Source organism: Caretta caretta, chromosome 2 (genome assembly GCF_965140235.1).
Source record: "Caretta caretta isolate rCarCar2 chromosome 2, rCarCar1.hap1, whole genome shotgun sequence".
In the NCBI taxonomy this organism is placed as follows: domain Eukaryota; kingdom Metazoa; phylum Chordata; order Testudines; family Cheloniidae; genus Caretta; species Caretta caretta.
In genome coordinates, this window is record NC_134207.1 from 161706117 (window position 1) to 161727748 (window position 21632).

The 21632-nt window shown below is 40.3% G+C and overlaps 1 protein-coding gene across 3 annotated transcripts in view; it reads left to right on the forward strand.

The window, feature by feature from the left end:
• Positions 1 to 21632, forward strand: part of GALNT1 (polypeptide N-acetylgalactosaminyltransferase 1) — a 191467-nt gene that overhangs the window by 35337 nt on the left and 134498 nt on the right. For 2 of the 3 annotated variants that reach the window (XM_048839304.2, XM_048839305.2), the window contains exon 2: positions 13702 to 13895. The exons of the other annotated variant lie outside the window; for it this stretch is intronic. The gene's annotated coding sequence lies outside the window, so the exon portion shown is untranslated. The remainder of the gene's footprint in view (positions 1 to 13701; positions 13896 to 21632) is intronic. 3 annotated transcript variants of the gene reach the window in all.

Here is a 21632-nt window from a genome sequence, read left to right on the forward strand (position 1 = left end):
TAGTTTTAATGTTTACATTTGCCAGTGGTCTCTGCTTTGGTGAGGCTGAAAGGAACAACAATTCCTCTGGGTCTGAACTGGAATAACTAAATATCTAGAGTAGTAATTTTACACTGGGAACTAGTTACCTCTTAGCACTTGTTTGTTATCATTATACTCTTATTTCTATGCGCAAATACTATATAATTAAAACACTTTCAAATTTTGAAAAATATTTTTTTTAAATTTATAGTTTTTGGTTTTATAATTTAGTGGTAGACTTAGTTTATCAAATGGGTATTTGGGATGTTTGGTCTTTTTTCATAAACTACAACTTAACTGGCAGTTAGAAGCTAGCCAATATTGCTACAGTAGTGCCTGCCTCAAACTATCGAACTTGCAGATAGCTACATGAAGGTATTTCTCCTTTTACCTCCTTATATGTATTACAGTTTCAAACTGGGGTGTGAAGTGTGATTTATGTGTGTGCTTGTCTAGTAAACTGTAGCTAATATATGGTTTGGATATGAATGCTAACTTGTGGGAGCTTTGGATATTTTGTCCAATTACATTGCAATATATGTATTATAAAAGTTCTCAAAAATAGTCAGAAATATTCAACAAAAGTATCCTTAACTGGGATTTCAGGGGAAAATATTAGCCTTTACCACAGTGGGAAAGTGATGCAGATTCTTTCCTGCACAGGGTTTATCTTCATTAGAAAAATCTACTAGTGTAAACATACATCAATTATGTGTTTTTTTTTTTTTCAGTGTCAAAGTTGCGTTAGTAGAAGCCATCTTACATTTGAGCCATATGTTGATGATATGCTTGGTGTAGGATTTGTTTGTAACTCTTCGTAGGATATCTGTCTGTAACTCTCCTGCTGTATTCTAGAACTTGCCTGTTGCCAATGAGATTTCCAAATTCATCTTAGCTTGGAATTATCCCAGGTTGTGATCCTGTCTATGGAGTCAAATGTTAATCCTTGTAGCTAAGAGGTAGGGGGAATCTTTACAGTTGTTTGAATAGTTATGGGGAAGGAGAGAAGGGACCCAGAGATATCAAGATTTCTGATGTGATATGATGACACCTCTACATTTTTCTATTATGTGTTCTTTGATTATGTGCATACTGCTTTTGGGGCAGGCCATCAAACATGGTTGCATTTAGAACCCTGTAAATCTGCAGATATCTGTTTTATATGCTCGGCCCATGTTTGCAGATCATGGATCTGATGCAGATCCAATTTTTATATTTGTGCAGGGCTCTAGTTGTATGACCAGATAGTTTGGAGACCTGGGGTGTTCAGCAGTGAGTGCAGAACTTTAGATTACAGAAAGCAACTTTCTTGGAGCTCTGCTTAACTACCTGGGTACTGCAACACCAGAGAACCAGGATCAGAGCCCCTCCTTCCCCCAGCAGCATGGAGAAGCAAGTGTCTTCATCTTTAGAAACTGGCCATCTCCATTTACTGTGGTCCGTGGGGAACCAGTTTGTTGGTAGAGCTACTGTTGGGGCTGTCATACTGAAGTTGTACAAGACTGTTCTGCCGGTACAGATACTCCATGGGGTCTAAGTGGGGGCAGTGTATAAGCCACTGCTACCTAAAAATTAGGGTTCTTTGTTTAATGAGACCTCTGTGCCCATTTTCATATAATCATAGAACTTGAAGGGACCTTGAGAAGCCTAGTCCAGTCCCCTACATTTATGGCAGGACTGAGTATTATCTAGACCATCCCTGACAGGTGTTTGTGTAACCTGCTCTTAAAAATCTCCAATGATGAAGATTCCACAACCTCCCTATGCAATTTATTGCAGTGCTTAACCACCCTGACAGTTAGGAAGTTTTTCCTGATGTCCAATCTAAACCTCCCTTGCTGCAATTTAAGCCCATTGCTTCTTGTGTCCTCTTCTCAGAGGTTAAGAACAATTTTTCTCCCTCCTCCTTGTAACAACCTTTTATGTTCTTGAAAACTGTTATCATGTCCCGTCTCAGTCTTCTCTGTTTCAGACTAAACAAACCCAATTTTTTTAAATCTTCCCCCATACGATATGTTTTCTAGACCTTTAATCACTTTTGGCGCTCTTCTCTGGACTCTCTCCAGTTTGTCCACATCTTTCCTGAAATGTGGTGCCCAGAACTGGACATAATACTCCAGTTGAGGCCTAATCAGCGCGGAGTAGAGCAGAAGGACTACTTCTCGTGTCTTGCTTACAACACTCCTGCTAATACATCCCTGTATGTATGTTTGTTGCAACAGTGTCCAGATCCATTTCCACAGTACTCCTTCCTAGGCAGTCATTTCCCATTTTGTTTGTGTGCAACTGATGGTTCCTTCCTCAATGTAGTACTTTGCCTTTGTCCTTATTAAATTTCATCCTGTTGCATTTCAGACCATTTCTCCAGTTTCTCCAAGCCATTTTGAATTTATAATCCTATCCTCCGAAGCACTTGCAACCCCTCCCCGCTTGGTATCATCTGCAAACTTAATAAGTGTACTCTCTAAGTTATCTAAATCATTGATGAAGATATTGAACAGAACCAGACCCAGAACTGATCCCTGCAGGACCCCACTCGATATGCCCTTCCAACTTGACTGTGAACCACTGATAGCGACTCTCTGGGAACGGTTTTCCAATCAGTTATGCACCCACCTTATAGTAGCTCCATCTAGCTTGCATTTCCCTCGTGTGTTTATGAGAAGGTCTTGCGAGACCGTATCGAAAGCTTTACTAAAGTCAAGATATACAATGTCTACCGCTTCTCCCCATCCACAAAGCTTGTTACTCAGGGAAAGAAAGCTATCAGATTGATTTGACACTTTGTTCTTGACAAATCCATGCTGACTGTTACTTATCACCTTATTATCTTTTATCTAGATCAGGGGTTCTCAAACTGTCGGTTGGAGCCCCAAAGTGGGTCACGACCCCGTTTTAAAGGGGTTTCCTGGGTTGGCTTAGACTTGCAGGAGAAAGTTACAGGCCCCCTGCCTGAGGCTGAAGACCTTGGGTTTCAGCTTTGGCCTCTTGCCAGCAGCAGTGGAGCTTTGGCTTCGGCAGTGGGGCTCTGGTGGGCTCAGGCTTTGGTACCCCCTTTCGGGGTCATGTAGTAACTTTTGTTGTCAGAAGGGGTTCATGGTGCAATGAAGTTTGAGAACCCCTGTTCTAGATGTTTGCAAATTACTTGCTTCATTATTTGCTCCATTATCTTTCTGGGTAGAGAAGTTAAGCTGGCTGGTCTGTAATTTCTCCTTATTTCCTTTTTTAAAGATAGGCACCTTTTCCAGTCTTCTGGAATCTCTCCCATCTTCTATGACTTCAAAGATAATCACTAATGGCTCCGATATCTCCTCAGTCAGCTCCTTGAGTATTTTAAGATGCATTTCACCATGCTCTGGTGACTTGAAGACATTTAACTTGTCTAAGTAATTTTTAACTTGTGCTTTCCATCTTTTAGCCTCTGATCCTATCTCATTTTCACTGGCATTCACTATGTTAGACTTCCAATCACCACCAACCTTCTTGGTGAAAACAGAAACAAAAGTCAGTAAGCACCTGTTGGTTCCCCCCCCCCCCCCATTGAGTAATGGGCCTACGCTGTCCATGGTCTTCCTCTTGCTTGTAATGTATTTGTAGAATGTTTTCTTGTTACCCTTTATGTCTCTAGCTAGTTTGATCTCATTTTGTGTCTTGGCCTTTCTAATTTTGTAATTTTATTTTTATTTGTAAAATTTTATTTTTATTTTATAATTTTGTAATTTTATGTTTATGTTCATCCTTTGTAATTTGACCCAGTTTCCACTTTTTATTGTGGTACTGTTTTTTGATTTTTAGATCATTGAGGACCTCCTGGTTAAGCCAGGGTGGTCTCTTGCCATATTTCCTATCTATCTTATGCGGTGGGATAGTTTGCTCTTCTGCCCTTAATAATGTCTCTTTGAAAAACTGCCAACTGTCTTCAGTTGTTTTTCCCCTTAAACTTGCTTCCCGTGGGACCAACTCCAAAAGAAATCCATTGTCCTTTTTTGTTGTTCTCCCTCCTACCATTCCTTAGAATCATGATCTCTACCATTTTATGATCACTTTCACCCAAGCTGCCTTCCACTTCCAAATTCTCAACTAGTTCCTCCCTATTTGTCAAAATCAAATCTAGAACAGCCTCTCCCCTAGTAGCTTTCTCCACCTTCTGAAATAACAAAATTATCTCCAATACATTCCAAGAACTTGTTGGATGATCTGTGCCCTGCTGTTATTTTCTGAACAGATGTCTGAGTAGTTGGAAGTCCACCATCACCACCAAGTCCGTGCTTTGTATGTTTTTTTAATTTGTTTAAAAAAAAAAACCCTTATCTACCTCTTCTTCCTGGTTACGTGGTCTACAGTAGACCTCTACCATGACATCACCCTTGTTTTGTACCCCTTTTATCCTTACTCAAAGACTTTTAACAAGTCTGTCTCCTATTTCCATCTCAACCTCAGTCCGAGTGTATACATTTTTAATATATAAAGCAACACCTTCTCCCTTTTTTCCCCTGCCTGTGCTTCCTGAGCAAGTCATATCCTTCTGTACCAATATTCCAGTCATGCGTATTATCCTAGCAAGTCTCTGTGGTGCCAACTGTGTCCTAGTTGTGTTTATTTACTAGCATTTAGAGTTCTTCCTGCTTATTCCCCATACTTCTTGCATTAATATACAGATATCTGAGATACTACTTTGATCTCTCTTCCCTCCTCCCAACCCCTCCCCCCCCCCGTTCTGTCTTGTCTCTCCCTTATCCCTGCTATCGCAGACCATGCTCCACACAAATTCCTACCCTTCTCCCAAGTCTCCTTGTTTTTGACTAACCTGTGGGTTTTGGGCACCTGCCCCCTTTGAACCTAGTTTAAAGTCCTCCTCAGCAGGTTAGCCAGTCTGTATCCAAATATGCCCTTTCCCCTTCCTTGATTAGCAGTTCTTCCTGGAACAGCATCCTGTGGTCAAGGAAGCTGAAGCACTCCTGGCAACACCGTTCTCACAGACAGGCATTCACCTCCCGGATGCATCTGTCTCTGCCTGGGCCCTACCCTTGACAGGAAGGATTGAAGAGAACACCACCTGCGCCTCAACTCCTTCACCCTTACTCCCAGAGCCCTGTAGTCACTTCTGATCTGCTGAGATTCATACCTTGCAGTATCATTTGTGCCCACATGGATGAATAGCATGGGGTAGTAGTCAGAGGGCTGGATGATCCTCGATAATCCCTCTGTAATGTCTCAGTACGGACTCCTGGCAAGCAGCATACCTCCTGGGATGCCATTTCAGGCGACAGATGTGTTCCTCCATCCCCCTCAGAAGAGTCACCAACCACCACTACCCTATATTCCTCCTGGGAGTGGTGGCTGAGTGATCCTCCCAGCCTTGAGGGTACATGGCTTCTTCCTCTCCACCTTTTGGGGGTGATTCCTCATCGCTCGTTGCCAGGGCAGCATAATGGTTTTCCATCACCATGGTGGATGGGCTGGAAGCAGGGGTGGAGCACTGCCTGCTTCCAGAAGTAACCATCAGCCAGTGTCCTCCTTGTGACCTCCTTGTGTCCTCCTTGTGACAGAGCCATATCCTCCCCCAGTGGTGTGACATTTTCAGTAGCTGGATAGCTTACTGAGCCTTGGATGTCTCCATATGAATACTGTCAAGGAATTCCTCATGGGTATAGATGCTCTTCAGCCTAGCCACCACCTCCTGTAGCTCTTCCACCTGTTTCCTGAGAAATTCCACCAGCAGACACCTTTCACACTGGATGGTACCCCCAGCCTGGCTTTCTGAGAGTGGGAAATGCAGTCCAGTCTTTGCAAATCCACACCAGGATCTGGGTAGAAGCATCCATGGTTAGGTTGTCTGGGTACAAGCGCAGGTGCAGGAGACAGAAGCAGCACTGGTACTGGCAATGCGGCATTTCCTAAGCATAGCGATTTTATATTATGTCTCCCTCTCAAACTCCCCTGTTTGCGGTCCCTTTGGTTGCTTGGGCCCCTCAGTGGCTTAACCTCTTGCTTTTAAGGCCTTCTCCCCTAGGTCAGTCCTACCCCCTCTTTAATCACACAGTGGGAAGGTGATCACAACGCTGATTGAGGCTGATCAAAGGTGATCAAGGGTGATCCAGGGAACAAAGGCTCAAACAGTCCCCAGACACACAATCCCAATTGATCCTGTAACTGAAATAACCTGAAAGAGAGAAAAACACAAACAGCCAAACAAACTCTCACCCCAAGATTAGTACTTGCACCTTGTTTGTTCAGCAGGGGGATCTCCTTCTCTCCCTCTCAAAATCCGCTGTTTGCAGTCCCCTTTCGTACTTTCTTGCCCCCAGAGTCTTGGAGTTTATTAACAGAATGGTTATGTCTACATGTTTGTGAAGGCCTTGGTGGATTATCCTGGGTGGTTCACCAACATTAATGCTCCCTTATAAGGGAAGAAAATGCGCATGAAACCAGGATCCTGAAAATAGAAATGAATCTGTATTCACAAGAATCGGCCAAGGGGAACTCTTTCCCCCTTGAATAGCATAGATATTGATGGGGGGAATATATCAACTGGTTTTCTGAAGGACTCAGCCTATCCCTCTGCTTGCTTGTCTTATGCAGACATGTTGGAAATGTAGCCGGGGGAAAATACCCTGTGTTGCTATAGGATATCTTACGTAGTAAGCCTTTGTTAGCCTGAAGGGCAGATAGATGTCTGATGCACTTGGTGCTGTGGATAATGTCCCCCCATATTTCTGCTTGTTTCACAAATGTGCAAAAATACAATGGGAAAAGTGCAGTGCAAAGGCTATGTGTCAACTTGGATCTAGATGATACATGAGTCACCATTGGTAATGCCAGGAATGCTCAGTGCACATACTGAAAACGGCATAGTACATTATCGCTGTTAACAGAATATATACTCTTGCATTTTCCATTCTTTGTGTTCTGATGGTCTCAAAGGACTGACATTCTTCCCTGCATCTATATGGCCCAGTAATGCTGCTCCTTCTATACACACATTCTCTTTGTGGTTCTCTGGGACTCAGTCAACAGGCCATTGAACATATTCTCCTTAAACCTACTTTTACTAGACCTCAGATTTGTGAAGTACTGTGCAAGGGTGTCAGTGGGCTTCTGAAATGGTAGCTCTTTTCAGTAGTTGTTCAATGACTGAGATGCATCACTAATCACAATGCATATGCTTATAGTGATGCTCAACATCCTCAAAGTTAAAACTTGTGGCTTAATTTTTTTTTTTTTTGGATTTCCACATTCCTTTCCCACATTCTCCAAGAGTTCTGTCACTCAGCAAGGTTGTCAGGAGCTTTTCCCATAGGTCTTATCCTGCACCATCTTGGATACCACTTTTTTGAAGGGAAGGAATTTATAAAGGACACATTTAGTAATTTTTACTCTATTGCAATCTGTACTAAGCTTGGATGAGGTAACTTGACTAGGTTCCCAATACACAGAGAAGGGCACTGTTCAAGAAGTTAGAGTCCAGCCTGGGACCTATGCTGCAAGGTTGTTTAATGGATTTTCCTACCACAGCTGCTGCTGAATTGACGAAGAAACATTTCTTAACAGAGGCTGTAAGGGAAATATGTAGTATTTTGTAATGTTCAGGCCAAATTAGAATAACTATTGTCCCAAAAATTATGGTGGTAATGCCAGATGATTTAAGGACAGATAAAGATATCAGACTTCATATCCTAGCCTTAAAATTAATATGTTTATCCTGGGTACTTTAAGCTTATGAATCACTGAAAACTTTTTTTACATGTAACTTGTGATTTTTTTCTGAAGAGGGAGCTTACACTGTTATACATCTTAGACTAACAAATTAATTAGTCTCTATGGTGCCACAAGTACTCCTTTTCTTTTTGCGGATACAGGCTAACACGGCTGCTACTCTGAAAACTGTTATACATGGTGTTAATCCAAAGATGCCTATTTAGCACCATGAATGCTTTTGTTTTCTGTGCTGCTCTGTATAAAGTAAAGAAGGGAAACTGTACTGTATTGTTTGACTTTTAAACAGTGTTTTAAATTACTGTGTATTTTACTGCCTTTACTACCTCTGGTTAGCACAGGGCCAGCAAGTACAATGTGTGTAATGCTTTGGTTGCACTGTTGTAATGCCTTAGTTCTCACATTAAATTGTGTTTGCTTTTTATACTTTAAGACATTGTAGACTATTTGTGCTGATCTAATTTTTTTTCTAGCTGATTTTCTACCATTTTGCCTCTGACTACATGATTTGTGGTGAGGGGTAGCGGTGTGTGTGTGAGTGGGGGGCAGAGGGGGTCTGCTGATGACTGAACTGGTAGGAGTAGTTGAAGGGGGAGTTGCCTGAACCAAACTGGAAGTAGGTGGTGGGTGATGTATTGGGGTGGGGCTAGAATTGGGCAACTGGCTTCCTGTTGCAGCTAGGGAAAAAGAGGGAAAATGGTGGATGGAAGTAAAATGGAGCCTCAAGGATGTATATTCCCTTCATTGTAGCTATATTTGCTTGTCCATAAAGGCAGCCATATATACCTGGAAGCAAGTTGCCCAAATTCTTCTGCCCAACACTGAGATTGATGGAATGCTAAATGACAGGGCAGTCATACAGAGCAACATGTATCACTTGGTAAACTGAACCCCCTAAATTTTATACAGCCAAATAGTGTCATATCTAGGAACAAGGAATGCAGCCCATACCTACAGAATGGAGGGCTGTATTTTTTGTAAAGCAATGATGCTGAAAAGCATCCAGGGAGTCATAGTGGACAAGCAACTCAAGAAGGAGCTCTGTGTGATGCTGTGGCAAATGAGGTAATGTGGTCCTCAAATGTATGCACAGAGGAGTAGTGAGCAGGAGTAAGGAAATATTACCCCTGTATGTGGCATTGGTGAGGTTGATATTAGAATAATGCATACATTACAATACTATTTAAAAGGATGCTGAAAAATTGGACAGTGTGGAAAAGAACCACAAAAATTGTATGAGGGTTGGAGAAAATGCCTTACAGTGAAAGAGACTTAAAGAACTAAATTTGCTGGGCTTATCAGAAAGAAAACTGAGGTGATTTGATTAGTGTATAAGTACTTCCATGGGGAAAATACTGGGTATTAAAGGGCTCTTTAATCTAGTGGAGAAAGGCATAACAAGAATCAATGGCTGGAAGCTTAAGCCAATTAAACGCAAATTGGAAATAAGGCACAAATATTTAACAGTGAGGGTATTTAATTTCCTTTGCTATTGTGAGGAAATCATTTAGTCTCTCTGTGCCTCAGTTCCCCATCTATAAAATAGGGTAAGTACTATCATTCCTATCTCACAGGGGTTTTGAGTCTAAGTATATTAAAGATTGAGGCACTCTGATAATATAATTGGGGTTCTCAGAACCCCTCAGAGCAATGAAAGCATTGCCCTCCTCACAAATCCAGGGAAATCTGAGGCATAGTGAACAAAAGGGGCATCATTATTCAGGCTATCAAGTGGATTTGCTCACTATAAAAATGACTACTCAGTAGTGTCCAGGGCTGTTTGCAGGGTATGATTTCCAACTGAGATCTTCTCATTTTAGTAGAGTATAGAAAGGTGAATGGTAATTTATGCTGTGGCCTGAGCAGTACTGGACCTCAGGGTGGGGACTTTTTGCACCAATTCATTTACCTTGAAATGGGATACATGCACACTGTCACTACATGGGAGTATAACTACCATTAAAGTAGAGTTGAATCTGAACTGGGGTAGATTGAACTGATGGATGTCCAGAGAGCCATCCTTGGGAGAGAATTTTGATGCATGGCATTTCCCACCAGTAACAGTCCCATCTTTGGAATTTTCTTACGCAGACAAGCCAGCTCATGGGTTAGAACTATTTTATGTTGCACTTTTCCATTTTTACTGATAGGTAGCAGAGATACGCCAGGATCAGAGATTTTACTTTTCAACTTACTGAAAACTAAGCTAAAATTTAAGTGAAACACTTAAAAATATTCCATGAGGATAAAACCGAAGTTTATTTCTTTGAAAGGCCACTTTTTAAAATAGTCTTAAAATCATTACAGTGTGACCACTGAAACATCCAACACTTAATAAAAAATATCTTTCAGAAGAAGCCCTGTACAACTAGCACAATAAAAGTGTCTTGCCGGGGGAAACACTGTTCCCTTGGTTTTCCCTCATCTGACTGATTACATAATACAGTCTGATTGGACAATTTTCTTTCTAAGCAGAAACTTTTTAGGACCTAACTTTTCAAAAGAGCTGAGCACCCACAACTCCCCTGTAAGTCAATGGGCCTTCTGTGCACTTAGCTCTAATGAAAATAGGCCTGTGGTTTGAATTGCATAACAAAAATAGTTTAACTTAGAGTTTTGCGGTGAGCAGATTCAGGCTGTTGCTGTTTGAGGATCAGTGTAAACCTAAGTCTGAATGTCGCTTATCATGATGTTCTATTTTCTAAGAATGACAGTGTGTGTAATGACAGACATTTGAATGGTGACATACATGTTCTAAATGCTAAATTATGTTAATGTATCAAATGTTAGGTGCACAGTTAAAACATGCCTGTGTGAAAATTTTAACAAATCTTAGCGTCGTGTTGCACAGCTTGTATTTCAGTACACATAACTGCACAAAACAAGTACTGTCCCTTCTGTGAGGAGCATATATAGATTAGTAGATTTTAAGGTCAGAAGGGACCTTGATCTTCTTCTAGTTTTACTTGCATAACACAGGTCAGAGAACCTCAGCCAGTAATTTCTATGTCAACTCTAACTTTTGGTGCAATAGTATATAATTTAGAAAGATATGCATGTTGGTTTAAAGACTGAAAGTGACAGAATCCACTATATCCCTAGGTAAGTTCATCAAGTGGTTGATTACCCCTACTGTTAAAAATTTCGGCTTTATTTCGAGTCTGAATTGGCTAACCTTGTCTTCCAGCCATTGGATCTTGTTATGCCTGTTGTTGTTGTTGTTACTTTAGAGCTATGTACTCTCAACAGTCTGTTCCCCTGCATATTTACCTGTAGGCAGTGATCAAGTTACATCCTAATTTTCTCTTTGATGAACTCAGTGTATTGCATGTTAGACTCTTGTTGTAAGATACGGTGTATTTGCCAGATCTCTAATACTCTTTTAGCTTTCTTCTGAAGTTTCCAGTTCTTCATTCTTTTTGAAATGTGGACACTAGAATTAGGTATAGTGCTCTGTCATGCTGTATGTAGAGGTAATACCACCTCTCTACTCTTACATAATAACCTCCTTTTTATACAGCTAAGGATTGCAGCTGTACTCTTAAATACAGCATTGTATTGGGAGCTTATAGTTTTGTACCATGACGTGTAAGCCTTTTTTAGAGTTCCAGAATACAATCCCTTGTTCTGTAGGAGTGCCCTACATTTTTTATTCGTATGGTATGATCTTGCATCTGGTTATATTAAAACGTGTGTTACTCAAATGAGCACACCTTACTAAGCAATCCAGGTCAGTACCTGGTCCAAGCTGGGAAAGCTAATGATCCAACCAGTGGACCAAGTTAGCTGATGAATCCTGGTCACGTGCCATCTGAGACACATTACGCATTCACTAAGAAGTCTGTAACTGACCTGTCTCCCCTTCATTATTTACTACTCTACCAGTTTTCTATTTCCTTCCAGATAAGTGAGAGAGCTGTTGAATAGCATTGAGCTGAGAACAGATACTGCAGGACCCCTTAGAAACAGTTCCATAGGATGGTGATTCCCTATTTAGTTATTTTTGAGATCTATCAATTAACCAGTTTTAATCAGATTAACATGGGCTGCATTAATTTTTTTGTGTAGTGCTGTTTTACTGGAATGTCATGTGGGACCAAGTCAAATGCCTTACAGAAGCCTAAGTAATTATTTCACAGTTGCTTTTATCAACCACATCTATAAATTTCAATAACGCAGTTTATATCAACAAAAACGATATCAGATTTGTTTGACTAGACCCATTTTCCATAAAACCATGTTAACTGGCTTTAATTATGCAACCATCTTTTAATTGTTGACTACATGCATCCCATATCAGCTTTTTCCATGACTCTGCCAGTGAATGATGTCAGGCTCACTGGCCTATGATTTCTCAGATTATTTCATTTACCATTTTTAGATATAGACACAGCATTAGGTTTTGCTAGTCCTCAGAAACTTTCCCATCGTTCCAAGACTTGTTAAAAATCAACATTAATGGATCCAGGCACTCGTAAGCTAATTCTGTTAATACGCTGCAGTGTCCTGCAGATTTAAATTTTTTTTAAAATCTTTAATGATGGGTAAAAAGTATTTAATAAAGATGGTAACATACGAATCTATCACCCTGCTTCTTTTGGAATACAGAACAGAAATATGTATTGAATACTTCTGCCTTTCCTGCATCATGATTCATATTTTTATCATCCTTGTCTACTATCAGACCTATAGCATTGCTAGGATTTGGGTTTTTTTCTGATATAGTTAAGGAATATATTCTTCTGTTAATCCTACTGGGCCCTTTTCTTTCCACAGATATCTTTGTTTCCCATATCAATTGTCTGCAGTTCCTAACTGCTGATTTGTACTCGTTGCTATCAGTGTCTCCTTTTTTCCCATTTGTTATGTTTGTGTATTATCTAGACAATACAGTACAGAAAAAATACCAGACTCTCAATCACCTTTTACAGCATATGTGTTATGAGAGACTTTGTGAGCTCCTAATAGAAAATATGACAATTGTGGACTAGTTAATATTGCATCAAAAAAGGCAAGATCCATGATCTTTTACACTTTTAATGTTTTCCGGTCTGATGTTACATCAGTTTTATGGAGAATTTTTCTGTATAGTTTATTCAGGAATTTACTATTTCTTATATAAATTGCCCCAGCAGTAGCCCCTGTATATATCCAGTTGGGCAAGGAGAACATGCAGAGATCCCAGAGGTGGTGGGACTTCATTAAGCTCTGCTAAAATCTTTACAAGTGTTATCTATTCCAGTTTAGAATAACTTTTTCAATTTGCAAACAATTTTCACTATTAAACTCTCTTCCACAGTCACATAAAGGCATTTGTTATCATTGAACACTATACCCATATCAGCTGTAATATTTAAGCACCTTTTTCAGTAGCTTTTTTTATAACCTTTTAAAATATTTTTAAATTGGAAAAGTTGTCCAAAATTCAAAAATTGCTGCAGTATGCTGCATTATTTGGAAAAAAAAAATTGCATTTTTCTAGACTAAGTAGACCAGACTAGACCAAGTATGGGAAATGTCATCTCAAAAGACTACTCTTTTGGAAAGTTGAACATATGAAAATGGATAAAACATTTCTCAGCCAGCTAACACAGTTGTTAGAGAGTTAACTGATTATATATATATATATGTATGTATGTATATGTTATATCTTGGCTGGCTGGAGAGGGGGATATAAATAAAACTGTCATAAATAGGCAACTGTCAATTTAGGAAAACACTCAAACCTCCAATTACAATAACAATTATATGGGATGAAAAGTTCTAGTGACAGTTGACTCTTTTTTCCCCCTCCTGAGTCTAGATCTAACGTTTCATAGATTCAATTCACTGCTTCCATCCAACAGCAGTTGTAGGCTCACTCCTCTCTTCCTGAGAACTTTGGAATTGTGAGATGTTAAACTGTATTAGGAAATCTAGAAAATTGGAATGTGGAGCTTAACTTGATTTCTGTTCTTCCTCTAGGGCAGTCTAAAGGCCTTGTGGATAGAAATCCCCTCCTTCTACTCCTGTGTGTATGCCAGAGCAGCCTAGTCCTTTCTGCCGTTTTATGGCTCCTGCTACCGGCTCTCCACAACAATGCAACAGACCAGTCATATTGCATACCACCACCACCAATGCTAGCAAACCATCCAGATGGCTGTAAACCTTCAGAAAAGGTCAGTAATGAAGGTGTAAAGTATTCAAAACATAACACAAATGACACCACTGCAGTAAGGCTTGTCTGTATCTGGTGTGTGTCTCAGAGAGAAGGGAGGATCTGTAGCATCTGCAGAGTTGAGTACTTCGGCATCATGGACTTCAGTGAAGACCTCAGTCTCACTTCCAGGCCATTGTGTCTCAGGTTAGCTGTCAATAGTTTAGACGAGGGTAGCAGAAAACCTGCGCTAAGCATTTAATTAGTACATCAGTGATATATTTTAGTTACACTTGTGTCTGCTTCCCTGCTGATCGGAAATATCCTTTAGTTAGAATTTCAACTCAATTTTTTCATTCATCTCTCAACATAAAGCCTAAATTCAAGTCTGTTCTTCAGACAGAGGATTCTGTATGTGAAAACTTCTGACCCAAAAGGATGGAATCAGATTAATTTTGCTTGCTGCATCAGGATGGATAGCTATTGGGGTGAGGAGTGTGTATATCTATCCTCCACTAGATGTCTTCACTGTTGATTGATTCATTTCTCCATAACGGGATTATTGCACCAGTAAAACTAACACCTTTCAAAAGACTAACTTCCAAATATATATTTGGAAGGACTCTTTGGGATGAACTAGTTCCCCTTCAACAGGACAAAAGGGGAAAATGTTCCTCTGTTCCAAAAATATATTGATCAGTCATGGCCCTTTCTCCGATACACAGTAAGCTCCAAAAGATTAATTCAGTTAGAGAGGAGGCAGGTGCTGTAAAGTTGATTATGAAAAGTACAATTTGAATAGACAGCATCAATTTGAAAAAAGTTTCTCTGAATTCTCTTTTCCTACTATAATTACAAGTAGCGCACAAGTTTAAAAGTCCCGTCAGCAGTATTGCCCAGTTAAGGCAGACTAGTGCCTGCCTGTTTTGACACCACGCTGCGCCCCAGAAGCGGCCAGCAGTGGGTCCGGCTTCTAGGCAGGGCGGTCACGGGGCTCTGCACGCTGCCCTCGCCCCGAGCACTGGCTCTGCCCAGCCAATGGGAACTGGGTGTAGTAGGATGGTGCCTGTGGGAGAGAGTCGTGTGAAGCCGCTTGTGCACCTCTGCCTAGGAGCTGGACTTGCTGCTGGCCGCTTCTGGGGTGCAGCATGGTCCACTGTGCCAGCACAGGCAGGAAGCCTGCCTCTGCACCCCGGCTGCGCTGCTGACTGGGAGTCGCCAGAGTTACATCCACGCCCCAATCCCCTGCTCCAGCCCTGAACCCCATAAACCTGGAACCCCTTCCTGCACCTCAAGCCCCTTATCCCCGGCCCCTCCCCAGAGCCTGCACCTCCAGCCCAGAGCCCCATCCCACACCATGAACCCCTCATTCCCGGCCTCACCCCTGCACCCCAACCCCCTGCTCTAGCCCAGAGTCCCTCCTACACCCTAAACCCCTCATGCCTAGCTCCATTGAGTCGTGGGCCTCAACAATTTTCTTCAACTGGGTCCCCAGGAAAAAAGTTGAAAAATCACTGCCTTACAATATGTGCCAAGTACTTACGTTAAACAATCCGTTCCACCTTGCATTTGCTGTGGTGCTAGGAGTTCCGCCCAGACCTGAAGAAGAGCTCTCTGTGGTTGAAAAGCTTGTCTCTCTCATCAAGAGAAGTTGGTCCAATAAAAGATATCGCACCCACCTTGTCACTGCACTTAGTTACAGTTCATAGTTGAGTTTGAAGATAATTACCATTGTATGCCCTCTGTTTTCACACTCAATTTTCTGAAGCATTGACTATTGGGCTGAAACTTTACTTGCTTGGTTTCTCTTCCAATATGATTTTTTTTTGATGGGTAAACAAAATCCTCAACTGCTTTTGAGTATTATGAGGATATAAGCTTATAGCTATATTTTGTACAAACAACCAAAAAGAGGTTTAATTTTGAAACTTGGCATGTAAGTAGTTACTGAGTACATGTATGTATGAATGACTGATTTGGGAAAAAATTGGCAAAGTGATAAGCAGTTGAGTACTCTAAAAAACTATCTGCCAAGAATTTTAGCAGAGCCTAATAAAGCACCACCACTGCTTCTCAAACTTGCATAAGGTTGACTTCAAACGTGAAGAACGCAAGTTGTCAGAAACCCCAGTCCCTTAAAATGATGAATTGAAGATCACACACTTCAAGGATCTGTCTGGGCCTGTTGTGTAATGCAACAAATGGCAAATTCTAAGCTTTCATGACACTTCCTCCGAACCCCATCCCCAGCACGCAAGCATTGCATGAAATCAGGGGTCCCCAACGCGGTGCCCACGGGTACGATGGCCCCCACCGGGACATTTTTGTTCACCTGCAGGAAACCCCGCCGCTGAAATGCCTCCGAGAAGCGTTGCCATTTCTCAGCGGCATTTTGGCGGTGGTGCTTCTTGCCGTTGCCGCTTCTTGGTGGCAGCATTTTGGCGGCGGGGTGCCTGGCGCCCTCCACAGTCTTCTGGGAATAGCAATATGCTATTTCCACAAGAAAGGTTGGGGACCACTGCACTATACCACCTATGGTAGTTAACCCACTGTGTAAAAACTTTCTCAAATCAGTGACAAGATCAGAAGTTATAACTGGAGTTGAAAAAATGTTAATGGGACCATTTTCCATCAAGGAATGCAGTTCCATTTAAGTCAAAATGCATAGCAAAATTTTGCTTCATTTAAAAAAAGGGAAAAAGTTCCAACATCCTAAACATCCCATTTTGACACTTTCAGAACTAAATGTTGGATTTTTGCTTTCAAAATGACTTTCTAGCTTGATATTTGTATTGTTACATTATGTTTTAAATGTAAAATATATATTTATAATTTTTACATTTTATACACTGAAGATTTATAATACAGGTTATTCAGAGGAAATTTCCAGGCAACTATAATTATTTTCTCTGTATCCCAAAGTTTTTGTGTCCAGTGAACTTTTAGAATACTAATAGAATAATTTAACATTTCCTTAGGGAAATAGTTCTACGGCCTGAGACCTCACTGTTAATACATTTTACCTCCTATTCACTTTAAAGTTACCTTTGCTCTGTTTCATAGCATAACTCATTTTACTCCTTTGAGCCAGTTGAAGCCAGTACCTTACTCAGTGGTCCTACACATTTGAAATAGTTATTTCCTTAGTTTTTGTTTAGTCAAACTGTACAGATGTAGTTTTCTTATTGTTGGCCTTTTATCATTTTACTTATCCTACTTAGTTCCTTTCAGCTTCTTGATGTCAGCCTGGATTTGATTTGCCAAGAATGTGTGCAATATTCTAGATAGAATCCAACCTGTTACAGTGAAGATGAACATCTTGGTAGGCCATGATGTAATACCTGAAATCTCATTGGGTTTTTTCTTGATTCTAATTGCCTTCAAAGCTCATCTCATTTTGAGACACTCTCTCATATTGGATCCCTCTTAGGCATTACTGACTTCTTGTTACCTTCACTTCATCACATTCAGTGTGTGTAAAAGTATCATTCCCCAAATGTACCAACTTGATTGGTTTATTTTAATAGATCAAATTTAATTTGACTTGTTTTTCCAGTTTGTTCTGTGGTCTAGGTGACAGTCCTTCATTCTTACTTTGCTTTGCATGTCTTCAGATCTGTCTTCTGGACCCTTTTAACTGTTGAGGGCTTGTGGGGAAGTTGTTCCTTTCTCAGCAGTTCTCCATTTAATACTTCTCATAAAAGGACAATGCTTAGTGATTTCCCCCCCCTTCCCACAGGTTTTCCCTACAGTTCTTAATACCATATTCTCTAATGGTCCCTCTTCAGTTGGCTGACTCCCCCATTTGACTTTTTCCCCAAATTCGATATCCTATGAATATATGTACATTCATTGTGTCTCCGCTCCACCCCATGCTTTAGCTTGCATAAAGAGTTAATGATTAGGAATCATTCTCCTCTTATTGTAGCTTTGTTTTTGATTGTATTTCTAAAGCTTCCTGTCTCTTTATAGAGAACTCAACATTTTAATTCATTTAAGATGGAAGTTGCTGTACTCAGCAGTTTCTATTGACTGATGCCTTATAAAGGACCCCTGAAATGTCTCTGGTATTTCATTGATTGTTTGCTTTGTTTTAAGAGTCGTTCTTACTTTGCTTATGTCTCCTTGAAAGTTGTTTTGTTTGTTTTTTTTTTAAAAACATCATTGGCTTGGTAGAGTTTGGTCTTATGTTCTCCATGGGAGTTGGAGTACTGCAGCTTGGAATCCATAATTCTTTAAGGGTAACAACTGAATTGTAACATAATTTTTTATACCTGCTATCTGTTCACATATTAATACCAGAATTAATGACATTAATTAATTACCACATGTTTTCCTTAATTCCTTTGTTCTCCAGGGTCATAGACAATCTATTTTCTTAATACGTGCTTTGGAAGTATCTGAATGAAGTTTTGCAGTTTGAATGCTCTGAAGAGGATGTGAAAATATACAGGCAGTCTTATTGGATTGCCAGCTATCTGATATCTGTGTGAATAGGGATGAATCCACGAATCTGTACTAAATGGGCAGACTCTCAGAAAATTAGGTGATACAAATATTGGATATCTGCTTGCTGGCTGATTTCATTTCCATTTAAGATATTTTAATTTGATGAATTTTTAAAATGTTGGTTTGAAGTAAAATTTAGTTTGCATCCTATACTAGGAAAAAAAATGAAAGTATGAAAATTTAGAACTGTGAAACTACGCTACTTGTGCTTCGTTGCATGAATCACACAACAACTTCCTTAAGGCATATGCTTACTAGGTGCTGGAAATTCTCATAATAGCAAATGTCCATCTGTCTTTATTTACTGGGTATTTTAACTTTAAAAAAACTGGCTAGCTAGGCCAATTCTCATAGATTTTGTTTGAGGCCAGAAGAGACCATCATAATCATCTAGATTGCACATTGCAGGCCACAGAACCTCACTCACATATTCTGGCAGAGTTACTGAAGTTCTCAAACCTTGATTTAAAGATGTCAAGTTACACAGAATCTTCCAATTACTCTAGTTCAAACCATCAAGTGACCTGTTCCCCATGCTTCAGAGAGGCAAAAAACCTGAGAGTCTCTGCCAATCTGACCTGGAGGAAAATTCCTTCCTGATGCCGAATATGGCAGTCAGTCAAACCTTGAGCTTGTGGGTGAGATTGACGAGCGAGGCACCTGGGAAAGAATTCTATGTAGTAATTCTAGAGCCCTCCCTATGTAGTGTCCCATCTCTGGCCACTGAATATATTTGTGAATAGCAAACGTATGCAGAGCCCTGAAAATCTGCGGATATTCACAGACCATGTATCCGCACAGGGCTCTACTTATATGGGTGATATTCCATTGCAGGCAACCTCATCGTATCATCCCCAGCATAAATTTATAAAGCTCGGTCTTGAAACAGTTTAAGTTTTTGAAAACGTAGTATAATTTCATGCCTAAACTTGTTGATGGCCAATTTATATCCATATGTTCTTGTGATAGCATTGGCCCTTAACTTAAATAATTCCTCTTTCTCCCTTTATCTCTCTGCTATATTTTATAAAGAATAATCATATCTCCCCATAGCCTTCATTTTGTTAGACTAATCAAGCCAAGCTTCTTAAGGCAAGTTAAGCTCTACTCTCATAAGGCAAGTTCTCCATTCCTCTGATCATCCTAGTAGCCCTTCTCTGCACCTGTTCTGGGTTGATTTCATCTTTTTTAAACACAGGAGATCAGAATTGGACACAGTATTTCACCATGCCAATATTTTCACCGGTCTCACCAGTGCCTTGTACAATGGTGGCAACACTTCCCCATCTCTACTGGAAATACCTGATCTAATGAATCCTAGGGTTGCATTAGCCTTTTTCAGCGCCACATCACAATGGTGGTTGTCATTCTGTGATCAACCAACACACAGGTCTTTCTCCTCCTCTGTCGCTTCCGACTAGTAAATCCCCAGTTTATAGCAAAAATTCTTCTTGTTAATCCCTAAGTGCCTGACTTTGCACTACTATATTACATTTCATCCCATTTCTATTAGGTTTTCAAGGTTGTCCGTATCTTTTTGTATGACATTCCTGTTCTCTTCCATATTGGCAATACCTCCCAACTTTGTGTGATCTGCAAATTTTATTAGTGCACACCCACTTTTTGTGCCAAGGACATTAATGAAAATGTTAAATAAGATTGGTCCCAAGTATGATCCCTGAGAAACTCCACTAGTAATCTCCCTCCAGCCTGACAGTTCTTTTTAGTATGGGCCATTGTAATCTCCCTTTTAACCAGTTCCTTATACACTTTTCAATTCTCATATTAATTCCCATCTTCTATAATTTAACTAATTATTTCATATGTGGAAGTATCAAATGCTTTACTGAGATCCAGGTAAATTTTAAGGTAAGTGCATTTCTAGACACAGGAAATGCAGTATATCTAAAGAAAGAGATCTGGTTGGTCTGGCACAGTCTACCTTTTTAAAACCATGTATTTTATCCCAATTACCATTAACCTCTTTTTTTAATTGCTGCTTCTTTCCAAATTTATCCTAAGATCTTGCATACAATTGAGGTCAAATTAACAGTCCTTCTTTCATTCCTTGCAGGCTTTTTGCTTTCCAGCAATAACCTGTCTGAGATGCTTGTTTAATCTATTTTGGTCTGGAACCCTTCCTTACATGACGTCCCCTCCCCACTCCTGGCTTAGGGTGCAGGATTCAGATATTTTCTGCAACTTTGACTTAAATTCCAAGTCTCCTCCACATTCAGATCCTTGAGTTCTACAGTCCAGTTAACTTCCCTAACTAATTCTCATTTTTTTAAAGTTTTTTTTTTTAAAGGTTGTCCTTTTGAAATCAAGAACCCTAGATGCAGGACCTATTTTTGTTTATCCTTTTAAACTGAATTAGCTTATCTTTGCTGATGAGCTGAGATGACTATGCTGTCTGGACCATGTGAGCAGGTTGGAAGACACTCATACCCAAGGACATGCTATATGGGGAGCTATCAGAGGGAACAAGAAAAAAAACGAAGTCCCAAGCTTTGCTATAAGGACACATGCAAGCAAGATATCAAGGAATTTAGAATTGATCCTGACCTATGGGAAATCTTGGCAAGTGATAGTAACAAGTGGGGCCATCATCTCCATCAGGGTATCAAAGTCCATGACAGGAGCTGGTTCCTACAGCTTAAAGAGAAAAGAGCCCATGGGAAGCAAGCAGCTCCCATCAAGATACATACATTTGCAATGACTGCCAAAGATCATGCAAACTTTGGATTGGCCTATTCGGTCATGTGAGACATTGCAAACCATCTACATCATAGGCTGCAATTCCCACAGTCTCTTGCAGATGAAAGGATGCCAACAAAAAACCAAAAAGAATTAGCTCATGATCACTCGAACCAAGGTTGTCCTCGACAATCATTTCTTCTGTAAGGTCCTCGCTACTTACCAGTACTAAATATAAAATAGTATCACCTCTTGGTTTCGTAACTACTTGGTGAAGAAGTCTTCTGGATGTCACATCAAGGAATATCTGGATCCTATTTTTTGTTAGCAGCATTTGTTCTCCAATCTGTATCTGGGAAATAGAAGTCTCCCATAATCTCAATTCATGGTAGCATTTACTTCATTAAAATATCCAGTTCCAGATACTGGAGGGATTTAGCAGACCACAAGCACTATCCCAGTGGAGTCTCTGTTATCATTTTTCCACCAAAGTGATTTTTGACCCAGACAGATTGTTTTATCCATTCCGTCACTAGTTATTTCTTTAGCCTAC